Source organism: Gobius niger, assembly GCF_951799975.1.
Source record: "Gobius niger genome assembly, chromosome: 5".
In the NCBI taxonomy this organism is placed as follows: domain Eukaryota; kingdom Metazoa; phylum Chordata; class Actinopteri; order Gobiiformes; family Gobiidae; genus Gobius; species Gobius niger.
Genome location: NC_136856.1, coordinates 30,503,230 through 30,526,457, shown reverse-complemented (window position 1 = coordinate 30,526,457; position 23,228 = coordinate 30,503,230).

The window sequence follows — 23,228 nt, the reverse complement described above, 5'->3', positions numbered from 1 at the left end:
TCATGGGTCAACCGTTGGAGCTGCCCAAGACACATTTCACCAGCGCCTTATAGATACAGACGGCATCTCGTCATAGAAGGGGGCGTGGCTTCACCGAGGGGGAAAATAGAATCTTTAGAGAAACACAATTTTCCGCTCTTTTTAGCCATTTTCTGGTGGAATATCAACTTATTTATCACACATAAATAAAGTCAAGTGTAAACCGGGCCCATATGGATATTTTGTCGCAACAGATTGTTCAGTAGAAGTGAAAAAACGGCAGTTGTAGCAAGCGCTAGCTAACCGTTAGCATTAGCCCGATGCTAACATGTAGCATCAAGTTAGCATTCTCCGTTGTTCATGTATTTATGGGCTGTTGAACCACTTTGCTCCTCCCCATGTCTTTGTATCTTTATTTAGGAGAAAACTATATTCATAATTCAGCTTTTGTTAAAGTAGTTTTTGAATAATTAGAGAAAGTTTAGATATTTCTCCTAATTGTTTTCCCCCTTAACTGTTTTCAAGCATGACCATATGTGGGCGATTCCAGAGATAGATACAGACGGCATCTCTGGAATCGCCCACATATGGTCATGTTTGAAAACAGTTAAGGGGGAAAACAAGTTGGAAAAAAATCTAAACTTTCTTAAATTATTAAAAAACTTCTTTAACAAACGCTGAAACGTGAATATAGTTTTCTACTACATAAAGATACAAAGACATGGGGAGGAGCAAAGTGGTTCAACAGCCCATAAAGAACATAAATAATGGAGAATGCTAACCTTATGCTACATGTTAGCATCGGGCTAATGCTAACGGTTAGCTAGCGCTAGCTACAAATGCCGTTTTTTTCACTTCTACTGAACAATCTGCTGTGAGAAAATATCCATATGGACCCGATTTACACTTGACTTTATGTGATAAATAAGTTCATATTCCACCAGAAAATGGCAGAAAAAATGGCAGTTGTAGCAAGCGCTAGCTAACCGTAATTTTTGAATAATTAGAGAAAATTTACATTTTTTCAAAATTGTTTTCCCCCTTAACTGTTTTCAAAAATGACCATATATGGGCGATTCCAGAGATGCCCTCTGTATCTATGGCTCCTCCCTTCAGGTGTTCGGCCTCATGATTCTAATCTGTTGGTCTCTCAAGCCCCCCGACAACAGAGCTCCCAGGATCATTCAGGCACTCAGACCCCTCCAACACCTTAAGGTGGCGATTCAGGAGGCGGTGATTAAAAATGCTGACGCTGAAACATTTGCATAGTTAGATTTACTTGTGGAGGATGGTTTCGGGCAACATTGAAAACTATTTAAAAAAAAGAATAATAACATTCCAACACGGCTCCAGTCCAAACTGCCTCGTCAAGTGGTTGTTGCCATAACAACTGCGTTTTCGTGGCGGGACAAATGCATCATTAATTTGAAGTTTGGCCGGTAAAATCTGCTATGTATTATGCAAACCATATCAAGGAAGATTTGTTTCACTGCAACGCAATAAGTTTGAGGCTACCTTTTGAATTGGGCCCATAAATGATGCTCATAATTGCCACGAGAAAGGAGCGGTGGTTGGATTGGTGTGGTTTATCATTGCAATGGAGTTGTTCATTTCAACACAGTGCGGATGAGTCATACGGATTATAAAACAACAATTAGCTATGGGACAGGAATGGTGCTTTGTAGAGGTTCTGAACGTCGATTTGGAAGTTGGATGCCCCTTTACACTGATTTGCGTGGAGCCCCAATCAGGGGTGTGCGGAACCCCAGAGGAACTCGGAGCACTCAGTAGGAGGCACCTGGAATGATTTCAGTTTAATTGATCCAGTCACCACTGTTTATTTGTAAGAGATTAACTGGAAAAAAGAAAATTGAGGTTAAATAACACAGGAAACTATTTGCATAAAATACTTAAATGTGTTTTTTCCCCAGTGTTATCTATATTACCAATTAGTTTTTACAGTGGGGGTAAGATTGATTGGACATTTGTGTGTTGTGCATCTAATTACAAAGTCTTTTTGATTGTTCGGAAACCAGCAGGTAGTTGTTTACACGCTTTAGATCACGTCGCTTCCTGAAAGAGAATATGAATGCTAGAAATACATAAGGAAAGTTAGGAATGAGTTTGGGCCACAACTCACAATTTATGTCTGAGGTGGCGAACTCACTGCTCGTGAACAGCATGCTCAATGAGAGTGCGGCTCTTTGGATCTGATTTGGTACATTTTTCCCATAACCTGTAAAAAAAATCATTGGAATCTCACTCAAAAACTCCAATTGTAGTCTTACATCCCCGTTTCCCCTCCTTCTAGAAGCCTTTAGAGTCCGTACCTCTCCTTACACATGGCATGTAAGAGGTGTCCGTGCAGCAGTGTCAGGCAATTGGCAAAGCGAGATGCAGGTTAAACAAAAGTCACAGGCCGATCATGACACTGGGAAGAGTTTGTGTGCATCTATAGTTTCTGATGACTCTTTATTTGATGAAGATTGGCCTCATATAGATACAGACGGCATCTCGTCATAGAAGGGGGCGTGGCTTTGCCGAGGGGGAAAATAGAATCTTTCGAGAAACACAATTTTTCACTCTTTTTAGACATTTTCTGGTGGAATATGAACTTATTTATCACACATAAGTAAAGTCAAGTGTAAATCGGGCCCATATGGATACTTTCTCACAGCTGATTGTTCAGTAGAAGTGGAAAAAACAGCAGTTGTTGCTCGCGTTAGCTAGCCGTTAGCACTAGCACGATGCTAACGTGTAGCATCAGGTTAGCATTCTCCGTTATTTATGTATTTATGGGCTGTTGAACCACTTTGCTCCTCTCCATGTCTTTGTATCTTTATTTAGTAGAAAACTATATTCATAATTCAGCATTTGTTAAAGTAGTTTTTGAATAATTAAAGAAAGTTTAGATTTTTCTCCAAATTGTTTTCCCCTTAACTGTTTTCAAACATGACCATATATGGGCGATTACAGAGATGCCGTCTGTATCTATTCCCCCCAAAAAGATCAAAATGAGGAAATGAACAAAGACGAACAAAGACGATGATGATTCGAAGCTCAACATTGCAGCCGTAATCAAGCAAAGTCATTGCCTTTTCTGTCACATAAACGTTTTCCCGAGGGCTCCTGATGCATTTGACTGATTGAATTTGCAATGCAAAGTTTGTGCAGCCAACTGCCAAGTGCTTTCCCTGCACTGTCCAGTCAGGCTGCAGAGACTGTGCTGCAGGCTAGGGGCGAATCAGAGGAGGGGGCTCAGTGGGCAGGGCCCCACACACAAACACGCTCCAGCACGAAAAATAGTTGCAGAAATAGGTAAGTAAAATCCCAGGCTATGCAGAACAGCAGTAAAAGTTTCAATCCAATTTATTTCTGTTGCACATTTTATAAAGAGGTGCTTCCAATTTGCTGCACATAAGATCGACAGTCAGATAAAAAAAATCAAGTGAAACCAAATCAATCACCTCATTTATGTGGTGACATTTTTTTGTTGTTGAAAAATAATAAAAATGTAAAAAAAACATAAATGAGATACTTTAAGACATTAAGACATTAAAAAATACACAAATTAAATATAAAAATAGAAAATATATTATAAAAAAATATATAAAATAATTGAAATCTATAAAAGAAAAAAAAAAAGCCTAAACAAATGAAAACCATAAATAAGATATGGCAAAAGTTTAAGATCTTAAAATTAACTGTAAAACTGTAAAAAAAAGCAATAAAATGAACGACACAGAAGACCACTCGGTGTTAAAAGCCAAAGTATAGAAGTGATTCTTATGAGACTTGAAGTGCATATGACAGGTTGTCAAGCTTTTATAATTCTTCTTGATTTGGTGCAATAATACCTGTGTTTAGGAAAATATCACAGTTTTACACCCATAAAATATCAGCTTGTGGAGAAAGTATGATTAAAACGTCAAAACTTTGGTTAAATTTGACCAAAGCAACACCTTAGCAACAGTAAAACGCTCTTTAGCGATGACGTAGAAGAAGGTATGTGCACTGAAAATACAGCAGATGGCGCTCTTATTTCTAGGTATTTGAGGTAGTCTTTTTTCATATATTCTTGATCAGATTTTATGATTTGCTATATTTATATGAAACTGCATTGGTAATTTACTTCAATAATTATAAGTTACTACTCAGCCAAAATGCCCAACAATGAAGAAGAACATTCAGGATTCCAAGTCAGATACTCCTTTTTTGTGGCGTAAATACATCTCAATCAGCCAGTGATTTATGACCATATTAGGCATCTGATAAAAGTTGAGCGTCGTGGAGGTTGAGCGTGGCGCCTCTCATCACAGCTTTTAATGAGTTTTAATGAGGTATGCTCTGTCCTAATTAATCTCTCCTTAATATGTTGGGAAGCCTCAACCCACCGTGGATCAGCGGGGGGGGGGGGGGGGGGGGGGGGGGGGGAACGAGTCATTCCATTTACCTCGAGGCTAAATGTGGTCCACACCGCTTTATTTTTTTTGAGGGGTGGAGGGGTTCCCAAGACGCACGGCTCTCAGAAAGAAAAAAAAAGATTCAGCGCAGCGAGATCTAAAAGAACCTCTGGGGATAAAGTTTGGCAATGGGAGCTTAACCCAACAAACTCAGTACTTTGAATACAAATCTACAGCGCCAATCCAAATTCAGCTCGCGTGGACTTTGAAGACTTCTACCGGCACCGAAACACTGACTTTGACGACGTTCGCGACTGAAATTCCTCCTCTTCCCGAACGATAAAGCAAAAATAAAACACATCATATCTGTAGTGCAGAAAGGTATGAATTCTTAATGGAATTTCACAAACAATGTAATAGGCTGCTTAATGTCATTGCGAAGTGAATGGCGAGTTCAATGTGGTCCTTTGGAACTTGGGGAAAAACGTGGGAAAATCCAGACGCTCGCTCAACTGGGGAAAACAACTGGGGAGCTCGGGTCAAAGCAAGCATCCCGACTTCAACAAACTACTGTTTAGCTTGTGAGACGCTGACACCGAATTACAATGGCTAGCTCAGTTAAACGTTAGTAAAAGACATTGTTGCTGATCTGATCTGCTGGGAAGTTCGATCTGCGCATGCACAGATGTCCTCGCACTCTCACTACAGCAACATATACAGGGACAAACTTCATCTGACTTGCTATTGATCTTGTTCTTTACACATTTTAAGTGCATTTTAAAGGAATAGGCCACCGTTTTTACATACTAAGATATGTTCTTACCTCACTTTAGACGTGTTAATATATCCCCGTCTGGTCTTTGTCCGTGCGCTCTGCCAGGCAAACGGAGCACATACGCAGCCTCTCCCACATGTCCTATAGCTCCAAAAAAGCTCACGATAGAAGCTACAAAGCTCTTCCACGTGTTCCCTATTTAAATAAAGTTACGTGAAGTGTTTTCATGCGAAGTATATTTACCCAGAAATGTAGCATGTCGATTTTATAAGCAAATAAAAAGGGGGACTATATTGTGAGGCGTAATGATACGAGGAGTAAAACGTCCGCGCAGTAACTCCTAAAGGTTATTGCCGGAAGTGAGCGGGGGAAGTCTTTAGGAGTTACTACGCGGACGCTGTGCTCCTCGTATCATTACGCCTCACAATATAGTCCCCCTTTTTATTTGCTTATAAAATCGACATGCTACATTTCTGGGTAAATATACTTCGCATGAAAACACTTCACGTAACTTTATTTAAATAGGGAACACGTGGAAGAGCTTGGTAGCTTCTATCGTGAGCTTTTTTGGAGCTATATGACCTGTGGGAGAGGCTGCGTATGTGCTCCGTTTGCGTGACAGAGCGCACGGACAAAGACCAGACGGGGATATATTAACTCGACTAAAGTGAGCTAAGAACATATCTTAGTATGTAAAAACGGTGGCCTATTCCTTTAAAGCAGTACTGAGTAACGTGTTTACCTTAATAAATCCTTTTCGTAGTCCCTGTGGGGGTAATACAAGTGTTTATGGGATGATTGGAGGGTCTTTCATCTCCCCCTGGTGTCTCTGGCCAGAAAACCATGCGGAGAAAGCAATACACACTAATGTAATCACGAAGAAGAAGCTAACATGCTAACGGGCAAAGCTAACGTCACTTTAAACAGTATTTACAGCCAAGTTTGAGTGAAAAAAAATATTTCTATTGTATAATTGGATGCACAGTAACCCTCTCTCCCTTCGCCTTTCCTGTCAGCGTAGTATTTACTCTCCAAGACCATTAATAAGTAAAAAATTCGTAACTTGCTACTACACCTGCAGTTGCGCTTATGGCCTCTAGGGGGAAGAGTTACTTAGTACTGCTTTAACACTTAAATACCTGTTAACAAGTTTTTCAGCATTTGATGATTACCGCATTTAGGCTGTGATCTTTTCACGTTCTTCACTCGAAGAACTTTACCAGTTGTAATTACCACTTCGAGCGGCGTTCCGAGGCATTTTTCCAAGTGGGAAGTGGGAAAATTACCACTTACTTTAAAATTTCACTCTTCTCTCCTCACTTTGCAAATTTACAGACTATCACTTTAATTACTGGAATTGCAGATAGAACCAAATGGTTGCGATTGTTTGGGAACGGGGAGCTGTTTCAGAAAGGAGGACGTGCCCCTCCGTTGTGGCTACGTAATGCAGGGGATGAATTGCTTAATAAAGTTTGCCTTACCTTGTCTTGGCTTCAACAATCGGAGTCACCTTCCCTTTTGCAGGCAGTGATTAGCATATGAATTTTGCGCTGCCCTTCTTTCTACATCCCGCTTTTATCATTTTACCATGCATAGAACTGTCAAAAGCTTCTTTCTCGTAGCTTCTCCACAAAGGTACACTGCTGCGATTGAGATATTCATACTGTCAATCACATTCTAAAGCACAAAAATCCATGCCTCAACCAGGAAGAGAGACAAAAATAAATAAAAAATCACCATGGCACGGTGCAGCTAAAATAATGATGGTATTAGTAACACGGCATGTTGAAAAGCAGTGGCCAGAGCTGTGAGTCACACAGTGAATTGGATACTGTATTTATTCATTTGACAAAAAAAATCACAGAGGATGGTTCCCGTTGGTTTGGAATGGCACTGTGGGCTTTTCTGGCTTCACACTCGGAGCATGCTTGGCAGAAGGGAGTCCCAACATTGTGCATGAATATTCATCCTACGGATCGACCGCAAGAGGCAGCGTCTTCCTTTCCAGGCCTGCTTGGAGCAATTCAACGCCAGCAAGAGGGGAAAGAGAGAGTGCGGCTGGACCAACTTTTTGTGTGAGTTGCAACATTCCCTTGTCCAACACATACCTGGAAGAGCAGCTTCTTTCACACAGGTTAGTAAGTTCTTCAACCGCATGTTTGCTCGGATCTGCGTTTGCTGATTTGGTGGAAAAATAGATACTAGAAGTGTTCTTACATCCATGTTTTCAAAGTCCATAAATCCTTGCTTGTAATCTGTGCTTTATTCACCATTTGCTGACAAACTAAGGCCATTTTGTTCATCTTCAGCAAACTCTCACCTGTGTCATTGCTTTTTAAGGATGATCCATGTTGATGCTCCTGATTGCGGACTATTACTGTTATTTGTCAGGGGATAACGCTCAGAGAAGCGCTGATATCAACCTGTTGATTGGGGGGTTGAACTTGTAAAGTGGAGCTTTCAGCGTAGGAAAACATGCTCGACAAATAAAGGCTTTCATATTAACGGCAGTGTTGTTTATGGCAGCCCTCTTAGTTTTAGCCTTAGTCTTTTGGATAAAAATGATTTTAGTCACATTTTAGTCATTTCTAAATAAGATTAGTCAGTAAAAATGTAATACAGTATTAGTCATTCAACAAATTCATTTCAATAAGCAATGAAAATAAGCATTGAACATTGGGATGAAGCCTGACAGGCTGTACTGAGCAGATTACACCACAATAGGCACTGGCAGAAGTGTCATTGTGAATACAACTTTTCCCCTATGTGCTCGCTCTCCTCGTCCTCTGGTCGCTTCGAAATTATTTATTAACAGCGCTGTCTGCACATTTGCTCATCAACATGTTTTTGTGCGTTCATACAGCTACTGTATTTAATTGGGGGAAAAAAAAAAACTGTCCTGAGAAAAGATGAAGTCCCTGTAGCATCGCAGTCAGTCGCACTCCGACCATGGAGCTATCGGTGCAGACTGGAGCACAGGGGGAAAGAAGGTTAGAGTGGCCCAGCCCTTTCGCATGTTAGGTAGGGCTGCACGATTAACCTTTATTGAATCGGAATTGAAGTTTTAGCGATTACCTAACCTTTACTACAATTACCTAACCTCAAGGCGCTGACTTTTTTGTTTTTCTGCCTTGCCTTAAGTGCCTAGCCTTAAGTGATGCATGTTCGCAAATCAAAATTGTCAAATTGTCACTTCCTTTGGCTGCAGGAGAATCATGTTTGTCTGTGCTGCAGCCGCTGTACACAAACTCCACGTGCATCTCGCGCAGTCCGAAGCCAAAAAGTGGTCAGCTGGTCAGATTGCCATCTCTTTGTACTGTGTCTAAATGTAACATCTTTACGGCAGGTTTTTGATGTTAATATGAGACAGACGGGGCGGATCTAGAGGGGTGGCACCCGAGTAAAAGTCTTGCCACTTGAGCTGCCACCCCATTTATCCTGCGGCTCCCAATATGTTTTTGTTTTTTCTTGTTTTGTTCTTGTTTTTGTTTTTTTGTTTTTTACATGAGTTTAAATTTTACTGGAGTTAGAAACCCCCTACTTACATTATGGACAATGCTACTATTTGCATATCATTTTGGGAGGCTCAGCTGCATGTAAACGGAAAACTTGCCTTGCGATCAAGCAAAACTTGCACCCCACTATAAACATTCGACATCGTAAAATGTGTTGCCACCCCAGAAATGATCCCTGACCCTGCTTGCCAACCCGTGATTTTTTTTCTAGATCCGCCCCTGGAGACCGATTTTCATTAAACAAGCAACGTTTTGAGTCTTGTGATTCAGAGAATGTATTCAGCTGAGTAGGGAGAAAGAGTGTGAGTGCCACATTTATTAGAGAATGTTTAAAACAAAGCACGTTTTATTCACGACAACTTCATAAAATGCCTCTTTGCCTGTATCTTGCTGCTCCATTAAGTTTATCTGCAGCTCGATTCTCAGTAGCATGAAAAATAAAACATTGGCTATACATAAAATATTAAAATCATAATGGCCATATCTGTCAGAAAAATCGCAATACGGTTTTTTTTTTTTTTGAAATCGTGCTGCCTTAATGTGAGGCCATGTGACCTGACGCCGCCGCTAGTGTGACGCGTAGTGGGTGTGCTCTCCCTCTCCACGCACAAGCTCTGGTTGCGAACGGTCTGACGAACCATTTTCTTCCATTTATGTTGTCATGTTTTAGTCACAAAGAGCTATTTCTAGCTAGTCATCGTTGCGCTATCATTATTTAAAAAAAGGTGCGTCAGCGTGATAAAAAAAAGTTTCCACGCTTTAGTATTTCGTTGGACCGCCTTTAGCTTTGATCGCAGCACACATACACTGTGCCACTGTGTCAAAAAGCCTCTGCAATGTCAAAGATCCAGTGTGGCGTTCATTTCTCACCAAGATCTCATATTGATCATGGGAGAGTATGACCACAGCGCAAAGCCCTCTACAGCTTGGGGTGAAGATCTGGACTCTTGACTGTGAATATGATGTCTCATGCTCCCTCAACCACTCTATCACAACATGAGCCCGATGAATCCTGGAATTGTCATCTTGGAATGTGTCTGTGACTTCAGGGAAGAAGAAATCCATTGAAGGAACAACCTGGTCGTCCAAGCTGTTCAGGTCGTCAGTTGATCTCATTCTTTGGCCACATAGTGTTGTTGATTATAGACCTGTCCAATTGCAGCAATTCTAGATCAGAACTGTTTTTATTTTTTTCAGTCAATGTATATATTTGTTATTGCATGAGTACTCCAACATGGTACTTTCAAAGACTAGTGCTGTAACATAACTAGTTACTTTTCCAGAGAACTTAATTAGGTGCTTTTGACACACTTTAATTGTCTAAAAAATGTGTCTATGAAATTTGCACTTGGAGACACCACACCAAGCAATAGTTTGCCTCAACGTATTTAGTTCCGTAGGGCAGCGGGAGGGAACATGGATGGACTGAATGGACAAGTAAAGGGAGACGGGCGCCACAGCCCTCCAAATAGTTGCCGAACATTGTAATGTGGTAGAAAGCTCGAATAAGTCAATTTTTGTACCAATCCCTTCCTTCATTGACACACTCATCAAACCCACTTTTACAGCCTCGATAGTCACCGACGTCTTTTCTCCTCTGCTTAGCTCCTGTCTTCTCAAAGTCAAAAAGTCCAGCCAAATATGGATTACACGTATCGCGGAAAGCGTGCCGGTGCGGAGGAATGCAAATGCGCCGCTGGAAGTGTGGAAGTGCAGGGAGTTTGAGCTGCGGACAGTTGGTTGGAAAGAGTGCTCTGTCAGTAATTAGATTCAGGAAGAGGCGTGTGGGTGCCTCAGCCAGGGGGCTTACCCGGCCTCATCTGCAAGCTGCACCGAGGAGCGACGAGAGAGCCAGAATGGCACAGTGGGATTAGACAGTCGGGACCAAAAATACTAGTCAACTGTTATTTTCATCAAATCCCAATGTTTCACAGAATATTAAAATCAAGTTTGTTTGCAAATTTGGCAGTGTGGTGCCTGTCCCCCGGGTCCAAAGAAGATTGTTTAATGATAGGTTGGATTGCAAGCTCTAACACAGAGCCAAGGCTGGTATGATGCATGACTTCAAGCTTCCTGTGTAGATAGGTTTACGATCTTGGCGTGGGTGTTCTATGAGTGAAATAGTTATATAATAGCCCAGTATGTAAGCTGTCCTTGTAGTTATCTGCAAAACTCTGAAATTAATGCTTTGCACTGGCCTGGAAATAGCTCACATACAATGTGCTACAATGGACCAATGTTCATTCATTCCCCTCATTCGGTAAATAGCTGTCAAGTGTCCCGTTTTGGCTGAGAAACTACTACATTTCATCCCTCTTTAGCTCCGTCGTCTCGTATTAGTATTATCCTGTAAATCTTTGTATCATTGTAGCAAAATTAATTAATAATAATAAAAGATTCCTCTACCTTTCCAAACTGAATACTGCCTCTAGACTCGCGAGAAGTGGCCTTCGTGGCTGTTGTGAGGTTGCAAAGCTGTCAAGTGTCCCGTTTTGGCCAGGAAACTGCAGTATTTTATCCCATCTTGTAGCTTGGTTGTGGTGATGGAATGGCTTGCTGCGGGTGCTGGAAAATGTCCCTCATTTTCAAATTCAAAACTTGACTGGTATATAATCTGGTGACATTTAGTCTATGGTTGGGCGATGTCCCCTTAATTGGCAGTTGACGATGTTTACAGTGAACCATCGTGATGGACAATGATATCGTCCATTTCTCATTATAAGCATTTTTAAAGACATTTACATAGCCTATATATAAGCCGCATATTATTTATTCTAGGAAAAATGTGAGATTGCAGGATAAATGGATAAACTAAACCTGATCTGAACAGAGTCGTGGAACACGACTTTTACGCACGAGTTTTAACACATTTCTGTTGCAAAAGTGTGAGAGGAGAAAGACTTATTCATTTTATTATTTCATTTATTATTATTTATTTTATAAGCAGATAAAAAGGGGTACTATATTGTGAGGCGTAATGATACGAGGAGCAAAACGTCCACGCAGTAACTCCTAAAGGTTATTGACGGAAGTGAGCGGGGGTGTAAAGATGTTACTGGATGTCCCGTGAAGGCAGGCGAGGAGGCATCAAAATAGTGCTCAAAAAATGATTTATTTACAAAAAAAACATGAAAAATAAAGTGAAACAAAAAGCCTAGGACTTAACTTAAAGAACAAAGGAGACAAACACAAAAAAACGGGTGCAGCCTCACGGCAAACTGCTCTCTCCTGGACAATCCACACCTACCAAGTTTAGTAGGAGTGCCCCACCTCACCCACCTGGAAGCAACCACTTCACAGGGAAGGGAGGTGGGCCAAGTGGTCTTTAAACATAACCAAAACAAAACAAAGATAAGCAATAAACAATCACAAATTATACAAACAATAATCAAATCATATTAAAGCAATATACTTGATTACCGGAACCTAAAAACCCATACACAACAAATGAAACATAACATCCCCCCTTTAAATCAATCCCAGTGCTGCAGCCCAGCTACCCCAGGTGTCACCACTAATCCCCAGCTGAGCTGACAGCACCAAACCAATCAGAACGATCAACTAAATTAGACCAAACAATACAAAAAGCAAAATAACAGACCACTCCAACATACAGTGAAAGGAGGGGTGAAAGCCCCCCTTTCACAGGGGGAAAGTCTTTAGGAGTTACTGCGCGGACGTTTTGCTCCTCGTATCATTACGCCTCACAATATAGTACCCCTTTTTATCTGCTTATTAAATCGACATGCTACATTTCTGTGTAAATATACTTTGCATGAAAACACTTCACGTAACTTTGGTAGCTTCTATCGTTAGCTTTTTTGGAGCTATATGACATGTGGGAGAGGCTGCGTATGTGCTCCGTTTGCGTGACAGAGCGCACGGACAAAGACCAGACGGGGATATATTAACTCGGCTAAAGTGAGGTAAGAACATATCTCAGTATGTAAAAACGGTGGCCTATTCCTTTAATATTACGGCTAACACATCATGTCTTCTGGCCGGCTACTTAAACTAGCGTGTATATTAGTTATATTCGTGATTTCATTTACAGTGCAATCCCTGCGAAGTTTGAAGGTTTACAAGGCCCACAGAAGATCAGTGCATGTTTCTGACAGGAGGGAGCGTGGCATCACGATGGTTGCTCTCCATTATGATGTTGCTCATCCGTCACAATGGACGATGATATCGTACATCGGAACAACCCTAATTTAGTCATAGCTGCCCAGGGGGGATGCGTGGATGTACGACCACCAGCAGTCACTCATTCACAAACCTCATCCATATATCGGCAAGGTGCGTTAATAAGGGTCTAGTCTGAAGATATAACAACAGTGCACACCAGTTGGAGTCGAGATTGAAATTGCTCACCTGTGGATCCGTCAACGAACAGTTACTCATACTGACTGAACGGCTCTGGCATGTATACGGTATTCTTGTAAACTGTGACTCACATTGAATACAGTTTTGTGTACAGTTTGTCTAGTCTATGGTGCGGAGCTCTTACAAGAGCACAAGTTCACAAGGTTTCACCCAATAACAACTATGCACAAAAAGAAATACCATACTACATTTACAACAAAAGTCACTACTGGCTGTCAGAAATCGAGCTCATCCACTCAAATTTCTGCTGCTGCCTCAGAAATCCACAATAACTTTACTCTTTAAAGTGTGATGTCCACATGCACAAATACCCTCAGTGATCCTCTGACAGCTCATCCCTGGCCGTCTCTGTTTTGCTGTATTGTTTACAGTAGCCAAATTAGCATGAGTTTCAGGGTCGGCCCATTAGTCAGACAACCCCTTAGTCCGACGTCTCATTATTCCCAAAATGTCCCGTTGAGTAGGGGTTGAAAAATAAAATTAGGTTAAGGCTAAGGGTTGTATATGTCTTTCTAATGCACAACAGATGTTGGACTAATGGGTTGTCGGAACAATGGCATGGCACCTGAGTGTCTTGCTAATTTTTTTTGTGAAATTCCAAGCTTCTCTTCCCTGGCTGGTGCCTGACTTCCTTGTCGGTTTGCGTACTTACCTGAGCTTGATCAGAGAGTGTTTTGATGTACGGCAAATACAGACTCTTTACGAATTCTTTCCTTGGCGCTTAGAAGCCTCGATAACCGGAGCTGCACTGCACTGAGCTAATGTGCACCAACAGCGACATACAGTAGATTTCCTTGATTTGAGTTTTGATTTCTTCCGTTACCGTTCAGGATTCAATGTGAGCCTGGGGTTAACCCTCTGAGACACTGTGTTAATTGTGAACTATTGATGGACTAATAGTTCTTCATAAAGCTTTACAAATGGCATACAACAATAGCATATCTCATTAACGCATGCTTACTGGTTCATAATTAGGTCATTGCTAGCCCATTATTCGCTCATGAATCACTTGTGTTTTTAATTGCTTGTAATGTTATGCTTCATCCAGTGTCAAAAGTACGTTTTGTGATGGTCCAATTCCCCGCTTTCCGAGATGGAACATGCGCGGCTACTGTTTACTTGACCTCCTTTCAGTGAAAAGTCCTTACTGCAGCCGGCTGAAGTGGAGCCAGACGCCATGGATTCTTGGACGTAACATGACAAACACGCTGCGTTTGTGGAGAGCTGATGCGCCGTGGCAGGCCTTTCCTTCTGACGCGTGTTCAGGCTCACACTGTGAAACCACAGAGTGCGTTTAGGCAGAGAGACAGCGATGGACGGCCTTCCCAGTCATGATGCACTGCTTGCCGGGCTGAATATGGACCGTACTGGAGCTCACATGCAAAAGGAAGAAGCAAACTCTAGTAAGTACTACACCTTACAGCATGTTATGTCTGGCTCAGTGAGAGTACAGTGTGATCATGTGTATACATAGGATTAACCTTCCCAACAGGATACTTTTATTTCATCAATGACTACTTCAATAAAAAGGTGTTAAAGGGACTATACAGAGTTTAGTCCCATTAAAGGGGCTAGATGCAAGTTGGTCATTTTTATACTTACTACTGCCACCTCAGGTCTTACATGTAACTGCAGTTTCTATATTAAGAATTAACACCTTTTTGAGTAACAGTGCAGGATTTTAGAGGAAGTTGTGGTCTGGGCTCATTCTGCACATTAGGACATTGCTGGAGCAGGTAGAGAGAGGAAAGTACATGTTTTACATTTTTTAACACTGTATAACCCTTTTTAAGTAGAGACATCACCGACTTAAACAAGAAAAATAAAAGTCTGTGGCAAAAAATGTCAGTGACAAAACATAAATAAGATTTTTTTCAGATGGTATTTTTGATCTGTAGTTTTTTAAGAAGTTATTTATGAGTGAAAAAAAATAATACATGTATTTATTTATTTTATTGACCTTTATTTAACCAGGATAGTCCCACTGAGATTAATAATCTCTTTTTCAGTGGAGTCCTGGCCCCAGAGGAGAATCTATTAAGAACAAACTCCACACAGACAGGCCCCGTCCAGGTGGGAATCGAACCCGGGAACTTCTAGCTGTGAGGCGTGAACGCTAACCGCTGCGCCACCGTGCCACCCACATAAGTGAATGCATTGACTTTTCGAAAAATTCAAATATTAAGAGTTTAAAAGCACAACGGAGGCTAATCAGCTAAGCGCTAACGACTAACCATTGCACTGATATTTTGCATACAAGAGAGAAAACACTTTAAAAAAAAATGCAAAATGCTTATATAACACTTCAGTTGATAACTGGACTGTTGAGCTCTACTTTGTTGTAAGAGTGGAATGTAAACCTTTTTTGATTAACCGGACTCTAAAGTAACGTCTGCGCATGTTCGTACATTAACCGTATTTGGATTACGGCGCCATCTTGGGCTCCTGCCACAGTAGCTACACATCAATAATTGTGAACGAATAAGCAAGCGAAAACAATCATTGTGGCGTGGATGTCATCTCTGCCGGGCATCATTTTTTCATTTTTTTATTCTTGCATTAACAAAGATTTTAAGGAAGAAAATAAGCTAAAAATCTCAATATTGACCACTGCGTGAAAAATCTATTTTCAATCAACATGGACACGCTGAATGTCATTTTGAGGCACAGAACCTGGAGAATTCAATCCCTGAGTTAGTTTAAACACCTGCAATTGTATTTGTGAAAGCCGCGCAAAATTCCGCGGTTAGCACCAGTATGCTAATGCTAAAGGCAACTATCAAAGCTGGGACAGAAACTATGATTGAATCACCCAAAGTAGCCAAGTATTTATGTTTTTTTTTTTTTTTTTTTAACAGGATTTCATTTGGAAAAATCGGGCAAAAATATTGGTAAAAATATCAGCATCGGTCAATAAAAATCCCCCAAAAATTGTCACAAGCATCAGTCTTAGAAAAACCCACATCGGTCAACCTCTAAAATGAACTCCACTTGCCGACCTATGACATGTAGTGTTTTCTTCAGGTGAAATGCGGTGACATGTTGACACGCCTGAGCGGGGGTGAACAGGCTGATGGATGGACTGCAGTCGGCGTTTGACCCTGCCGTGGGCACTGTTACGTTGTTCCCACTTCTGGTGACAAGGAGCTGATGGGATGCAACCTTGCTTTGATCATGCCTAGGTCAGCGTCCGGTTATGTACCAATCAAAGCAGCCGTAATCACTATTAGTCGAACACAGCAGTTGTCAACGAGAACGCCTTGTGGTTACAAATTATGCTTTAGCCATTGATATTCTATTGCCATAAAACAATAAAGCACAACGCAGTTCAGGCCTGAACGCTGTGAGTTTGAGTCTGAATGTCTGTCCCCTTGTTCCTTGTGCTGTTACAACTGAAACACTGTGTGCAAACTTTGGCATGTTTCTTGTGAGAAGCAAGTCCATCGATTTACATTTAACAACACAATATAGAAATGAAAACAAGAGAGTCATGGAACAAGTAATTCAACTGTCATGTAATTACTGGTGAATGAATCCAACCGAGCTACTTTTACGCAATAAAAACGTCATAGAGCTACTTCTATTTCAAAGACACCTGAGTTAAACGCGACTTTGGTGACATTCGCCCTCGGTAATTAGAAGCGAAACTAATGTTTCAAAGAAAATCATTCGAGTTTTGCACTTATACCTTACTTTATTGAACCAAACGTTTTCAGGTTGTGTTCAGCAAAAAAGAAAATGCATCTGAAAGCGTATGAAGTATGTGTACATAGAAAGGGCTGGAGAACTACAGGTAGCTCCTAAACTACCAGTAGTTCTCCAAATCATTATTTTAAATTTCAACTTGAGACATTGCAGGTGAAAACAAAGATGTCAATGTTGACATTTTTTTTTATTTTAGTCTTCTCTCTCAAAGGGGCTATATGGAAGTGCTCAGTTTTATACTCACTACTGTCACCTCAGGTTATACGTGTAACTGCACCTTCTATATTAAGCTCGTGCATGACGGCACTTCGGACCCGAATTAACACCTTTTTGAGTGACAGTGCAGGATTTTAGAGGCAGTTGTGGTGAACAGGTCTGGGCTCATTCTACACATCAGGACATTGTTGGAACATGTAGGGGGAGGAAAATACAGAATTTGGACATTTTTAAACTCCCTATACACATCTTAGTTTTAATGTCAGATTAAACAAAGACAAAAGTAATCCTTTGCAATGCTTATTTTATGACGTTGTGTCGATAGCGAGCTAAAGATACAGTATCCAAGAAGTAACTACAACATTGTGGCACTCCAGACGATTTCCCACCCTTTTTTATTCTCAATTAATCTCAAAATGAAATTTTCTTCACACCCTTGCAACATCCCCACATTAGGAGCTTCTACAGACTCCGAACTCTCCAGTCTTGTCCAGTTTTTTTATTTTTTATTTACCTTTCATGAGTTTCTCCAGTCTTGTACTTAACATTAGGGATGCACCGATACCAGTATCGGGCATCGGGCCGATACCACATGCTTGTGCTCATACTCGCACTCATTCATGAGGTCCCAATACCAGAAACCAATACCATTTGACGTGCGGCCAGCGCTTCTACAGAGGCGCACCTCTCAGCTGAAGAGAGAAGAAGCAACAAACTGGAGAATTCTTTAGTGGAAATACAATAATCCACATAGAGCTGACTTTATTACAGACTGCGCTCTCTAAATCAGAGTTGGTGGTGGATTTAACCAAAGCTTAATGTTGTTAGTGCTGCAGAGTGGAGTCTGCAGTGTTTACAACATACAGGCTAACGTTGTTAACTCGCGGCTAGCAGTTTTGGCCATTCTGACGCCGTTTTATGCCCAGGGGTTTATTCATCTGAAACTGAAAAACTAACCCAACGACTAAAAAGTCCTCAGAAAATAAAATCCAAATTAAAGACATACAGCATGTCCATCTTGAGCGAAAATGAGCTGCAGCAGAACAGTGAAAACCCTGTAGCTATTTGCTAAGTTACTACAAACACACAAGAAAATCTACACGGAGCTGAAGTAAAGACGAAAAGAGACCATTTAAGTAACATCTCAATACTATTGTTAAATAAAAATACAAAAGTGAATAAAGCACAGGCATTGGGGAGCTTTTGGACATGGGCGTTTCTGTCTATGATGGACAGTGCAATAAAAATTATTAATATATTGAATGAAAATAGAATAAATAAATGGCACCAGCACAATCCTAATACAACTGCTCTTAAATGTGTAGCCTACTTTACTGAAGGAAATGTACATGAGTAAATTTACTAATTCCAAACCAATCTGTGAAAAAAGTAAGAACGTTGAAGAAAATGCCTTGTACTCGTAACGGTATTCGTTATCGGTGAGTACTTAAATCAAAGTACTTGTTCTTGTATCGTTTTTAGAAAAAGTGGTATCGGTGCATCCCTACTTAACATTAATTTGAAGGGTTATTCAGAAGTATTTTTCTAATAACTAATTCCTGCCTGATTTATTGAGCTTTGAACTGCAAAAAATCCATAATCCCCTCTGAATAAAATCTTAACTAATTAAATACAAATCATAAATTAAAACCTGGCTCAATCCATTATTGATATTTTGTCACTGAAAATACAGGCAGCTTTGTCCTTTTTTATGCATGAAATGTATGCATAAAACATAAAATGACATATTTTTCAAATTGCAAAAGTTTCAGATTTCAAATATATGCATCAGTTTTCTCCATCTCTGGGCCGGACAAAACGCCCTTGACATGAGCTCATATAGAACACAGCGGTTGATGGTGGTGGGTCCACAGCAGGCAGACCCATTAGCACCAAAAATGTGTCCCCAAGTGGTTAATAATTGTTCATTTCCAACTGAGCGCTATAAATTCCCTCGCCGTTAGGTCCGCTCCCACTGATTGAAGGTGCGTGTGCTGTTCCTGACCGTCCGTACTGTCCTCTTTCAGGTCAATTCTCAGGCCTGGTGGTGTTTTAGCGGTATCTTAACTAAGCGAAACACCACCAGCTCATCATCCAAAGTGTCGAGGTATTAATACATCACGTCTTCTTCCAACTGCTTTACTTTCGATAACCCCCCGCAAAATTAGCCTTGTTGGTGTCCTGCCACGAAATTATGTGTTTTCCAAATGGAAACTGGTGGAGCTGGGGGTCTTGGCTTGGCTGCCAGGTCCCCCCTCGAATACACCCTGAGCCCATGTTTTGGAGTCATATTGTGGAAACGTTAAATTGGCCATTGCTGGTCCATTATGCTCCCAATTGTTCGCTCTTATTTCCTCTCCACTCAGCTCTCCAAATTCTGCTCGGTATTTTAATCGCTCTTCCGTGGCACAGTTTAGTTGAACTCTTTTGTGGCCAGTTCCTCACTCGTAGTTCCCTGGCCAAAGTTTGGTAGCAAAGCGGTGGTTGTTTAGACCAGTGCTTCTCGACTGGTGGGTCGGGACCCAAAAGTGGGTCACGGAACCGTTTTCAGTGGGTCACAAAAACAGTTATTTTAGTATTTATGTACAGAAAAAGTGGAGTGGAGGTGTCACAAGAGGAGCTACAAGAAACAAAAAAGGGACAAACGAGATGTGGTGAAAGACTGTTGTGGAGCGGAGGGAGCTGCAGGAGGAGGTGGGGAAGCCGACCAGTGCAGGACATCATGCTCTGAAACAGGGACAAACCCAGGAGGTGGTGCACTGTTTCAGAGAACCAGAGGAGACAGAAGGCAGCCAGCCAGGTTTCTTCTGAATGCTTCGCTTTCCCCGACCTCCAAGTTCATGCCGGTCAGGTTGACACACAGTGGCAGCGCGGCTCAGCTGCAGCAGCTCAGGACACTATTTTGTTTTACGCTTGTACAATGACAATAAAGCACTTATTTCTTAAATGTTTTTTCAAAAACAATATTTGAGGAAAAGACAATGGGCCAGATCTTGTGGCGGCGCATGGGGCGGCGCAGGCTCTTGGCGAATTATTTTCCGAGTGGCGGCGCTATATGTGCCATTCCCCTCCGCCACCTGTGAGGGGGCGTCACAAGAGGAGGCGACTGCACTGATGGAAACACGGCTGACATTCACTTCCTCGTTTACATTGCGCTGTCTTGCGTTCTTTCTTAAGCCTTAGGCTCTCACAGGTCAAACTAAAAACTTTATTTACCCCATCGTGAGCTAAAAGATGTTCACGTCTCGAGAGAAAAAGAGCTACAGCGTCCGCTGTGGCGCGGATCGGCCCGCGCATGGCGTGAACGCGAAGCAAAACAAAAGCACATGTTCACCCCCCACTCCCACACCACCACTCTCCTGGACGCGGAGTCGATCTGGTTGGAGGAAAATGTGTGTCTCCACCCACGTAAATGCGCTAAGTCTGAAGTGGCAAGATCACAAAGTGCGCTCCTACTGAGCGCAAAATGTCACGCTATCGTCTCCGTTTTGATGCACAAGATCGGGCCCAATATTTTACATTACATTTTACCAGTCTAAGATGTAGTACATGGAAGGGTTTCCACGGAATAATGGACCACAGTTGTTATCAGCAGCGCTCCTATGCATTGATTCACATGCTAGAATACACATGACTGAAGGAAAAAACAGAACAGCAATGAAAAATGTAAGCTGCGATGAGAACAATTTTGGCAAATAATGCCTTCTGGTGGCGTTTATAAAATTATTCAGAGGTGCCAAGGCAAATACTAGAGGAAAGAAGCAGCTAAAAGACAAACTATGCGGGTAAGCTCAATGCTAATGTTATGCTAACACCAGATAAAGTTGTGCTAACAGCGGCTAAATGCTATCATCAGCAAAAATCACCTTTTTCAACAGCAGTTTGATGTGAAATAGTAAATCTCTATGACCTGCCTGTTTTAGTGATGGCTGTCCTCTCTCCTTTGGCCAATCAGAGGCCAGCAGAGGCCATCACATTAATTTGAGTTCAGTGCACTGAAGGTTGGTACCAAAACTTGTGCCTGGTCAGCCTGGATAAACTCTGGTCTGACCAAACGTCTGACCACCGCGGCATTTACATTAAAAGGGGGGTATAACTGAAACAGCTGAGGGAAGCAAGGACAGAAGGAAGGGCTTCATGGGGAGATCGCTTGGACAATCAGGAAGAAGTCATTACTACTGGGAACTACTGGAATTTGAGCTGTTATACATCAATATTGCATTGTCTAACCAACAAAGTTTGAGAGTGATAAAGATGTGCTTTAGTTTATTACCAAATGCCTTCAAAAAGGATAATGCCCCCTCATTAAGAATCCAAATGAAAATCTAAGCACCTTTATTTTAAAACAAGCAAATCACTAAAAGACTTACTATAGCAGTGCCTCCAGAGCTGACTGATGGCACACAACGCTGAAACTTGGATTTACCAATGTCCAGATAAGAATGGAAAACAGGATCAAGATTTTTTTACATTGTCCCAACACAAAGACATTTCCCCACCAAAATAACCTTGTTGTGAGGCAAGAGCGTATGGATCCAACTCCAGGGGTTGTTTTTTGGTTGAACACTCCAAAAAAGGAAAAAAAGTCATTTTAGTGTAGGCATATTTCATCTTCCTCTGCTTATACAGACCAAGAAAAAATAAAATAAACGTAGAAGCGCAAGGTTGGGGTCTTTAGTGCTATTACGGTGGGCTTGCATCTTTCGAAGCTATTTGCGGCAGACGCAGCGTGGAAGAAACCTAAACAGTTGTCACGCTGCTCGGAGAAAATGACAAATTGAGCCGACTGTAAGCGCCTTCTCGGTAAACAGACGCGGGGAGCTGTTGTACTGTACGCGTGGGAGGAATCATGTTATTGCCAGTGCGTGTTACCTCTGGGCTGTTGATCATATCGGCAGGCGGTAATGCCCACCAAGAAGAAATCTGGACCCATTTTAAAAACATGATTATCGGGGGCCTCGTGTTGTTGTGTGTCGTCTCAGAAATTGTACCTGTGTTGATGTTGAACAGAAAATAATGGAGCCCCCTGTAGATCGTAATGGCGTACGTGCAGACCACATAACAGCCACTGTGCCTGTTGAGAGTGACGTCAGAGGTCTTTGGAGGGTCTTAATGTCTTCCAGTGCGGTAGAACTTAAGATCCATAGACTGGTGTGCTCTCACTGGGAGAACGGGGTGACTGTTCTAATACACAACGTGCCAAGATGAGCTTTACCTTCACTTTTCAACATGGCAGACAGCAGCAGAGAATCTTTTATCGGTTAGCAGTGCATCAGCTGGGAAATGTTTTTGTACCCATGAGGCAGTGCTTCAAGTGGGCTGGTGCACATCACTTTGTTTGTCTGTTGATTGGGACGGTGTATGGTAATGAATGCGCGAGACCCATGCATGTTTTCTTACACAGAATGATTACGCAAATTTGTTTTTTGACCATATTGTTATTTTTTGCTTCACATTTTCAAACGGTGTCAAATTTAAAAGCTGTTGGATTGAAGCATCCCAGGTGAGGGCAATGTTTGTAGTGAGAGAAAGTGTGGGTAAAGCAGTCAAAGCAAGTCCACACTGAATAAAGTATGCAGAATTATTATGCAGTCATGTTCCCTCACCAAAACAGGAAGGAAAAGACATGTGAAAGTCACAAATTGTTTGTAGCTGGTCCGAGGGATGCAGGCCTCTTGAAATATAAAAAAATATTAGGACGGGACTCAGAACAATCAAACATAAAAACAATCAGAAACACACGGTAACTGCCAAAAACCAACCATACAACCATCAGGAATCCATTATATACCAGTGCTACAATTTTCAGAAGCTGTAACTGACTTGAAGTGCCTAGAAGTACAAGGTACACAGAGACACGTGAGAAAAGTGTAAACACAACAACCACTGACAAAAAAAAAATCAAAAGGCCAGCTTTAACAAAATTGTTAATTAATACTTAGAATAAAGATTACCCTGTAATAATTTTGTAAAGGGACTATACAGAGTCTAAAAATGTTAATATTATGTATTTTCATCCCCCTACATGTTCCAGCAATGGCCTAAGGTGTACAATGAGCTCAGACCTGTTCACCACAACTGCCTATAAAATCCAACACTGTCACTCTTGTTACTTCGGGATAGAAGGTTACTTCGGGACCTGAGGTGGCAGTAGTGAGCATAAAATGGCCAACTTGCATCAGCCCCTTTAATAATAAAATGTAATAAAAAAAGATTTTGTTTAAAATAAATTAAAATTCATGATGTTCTATA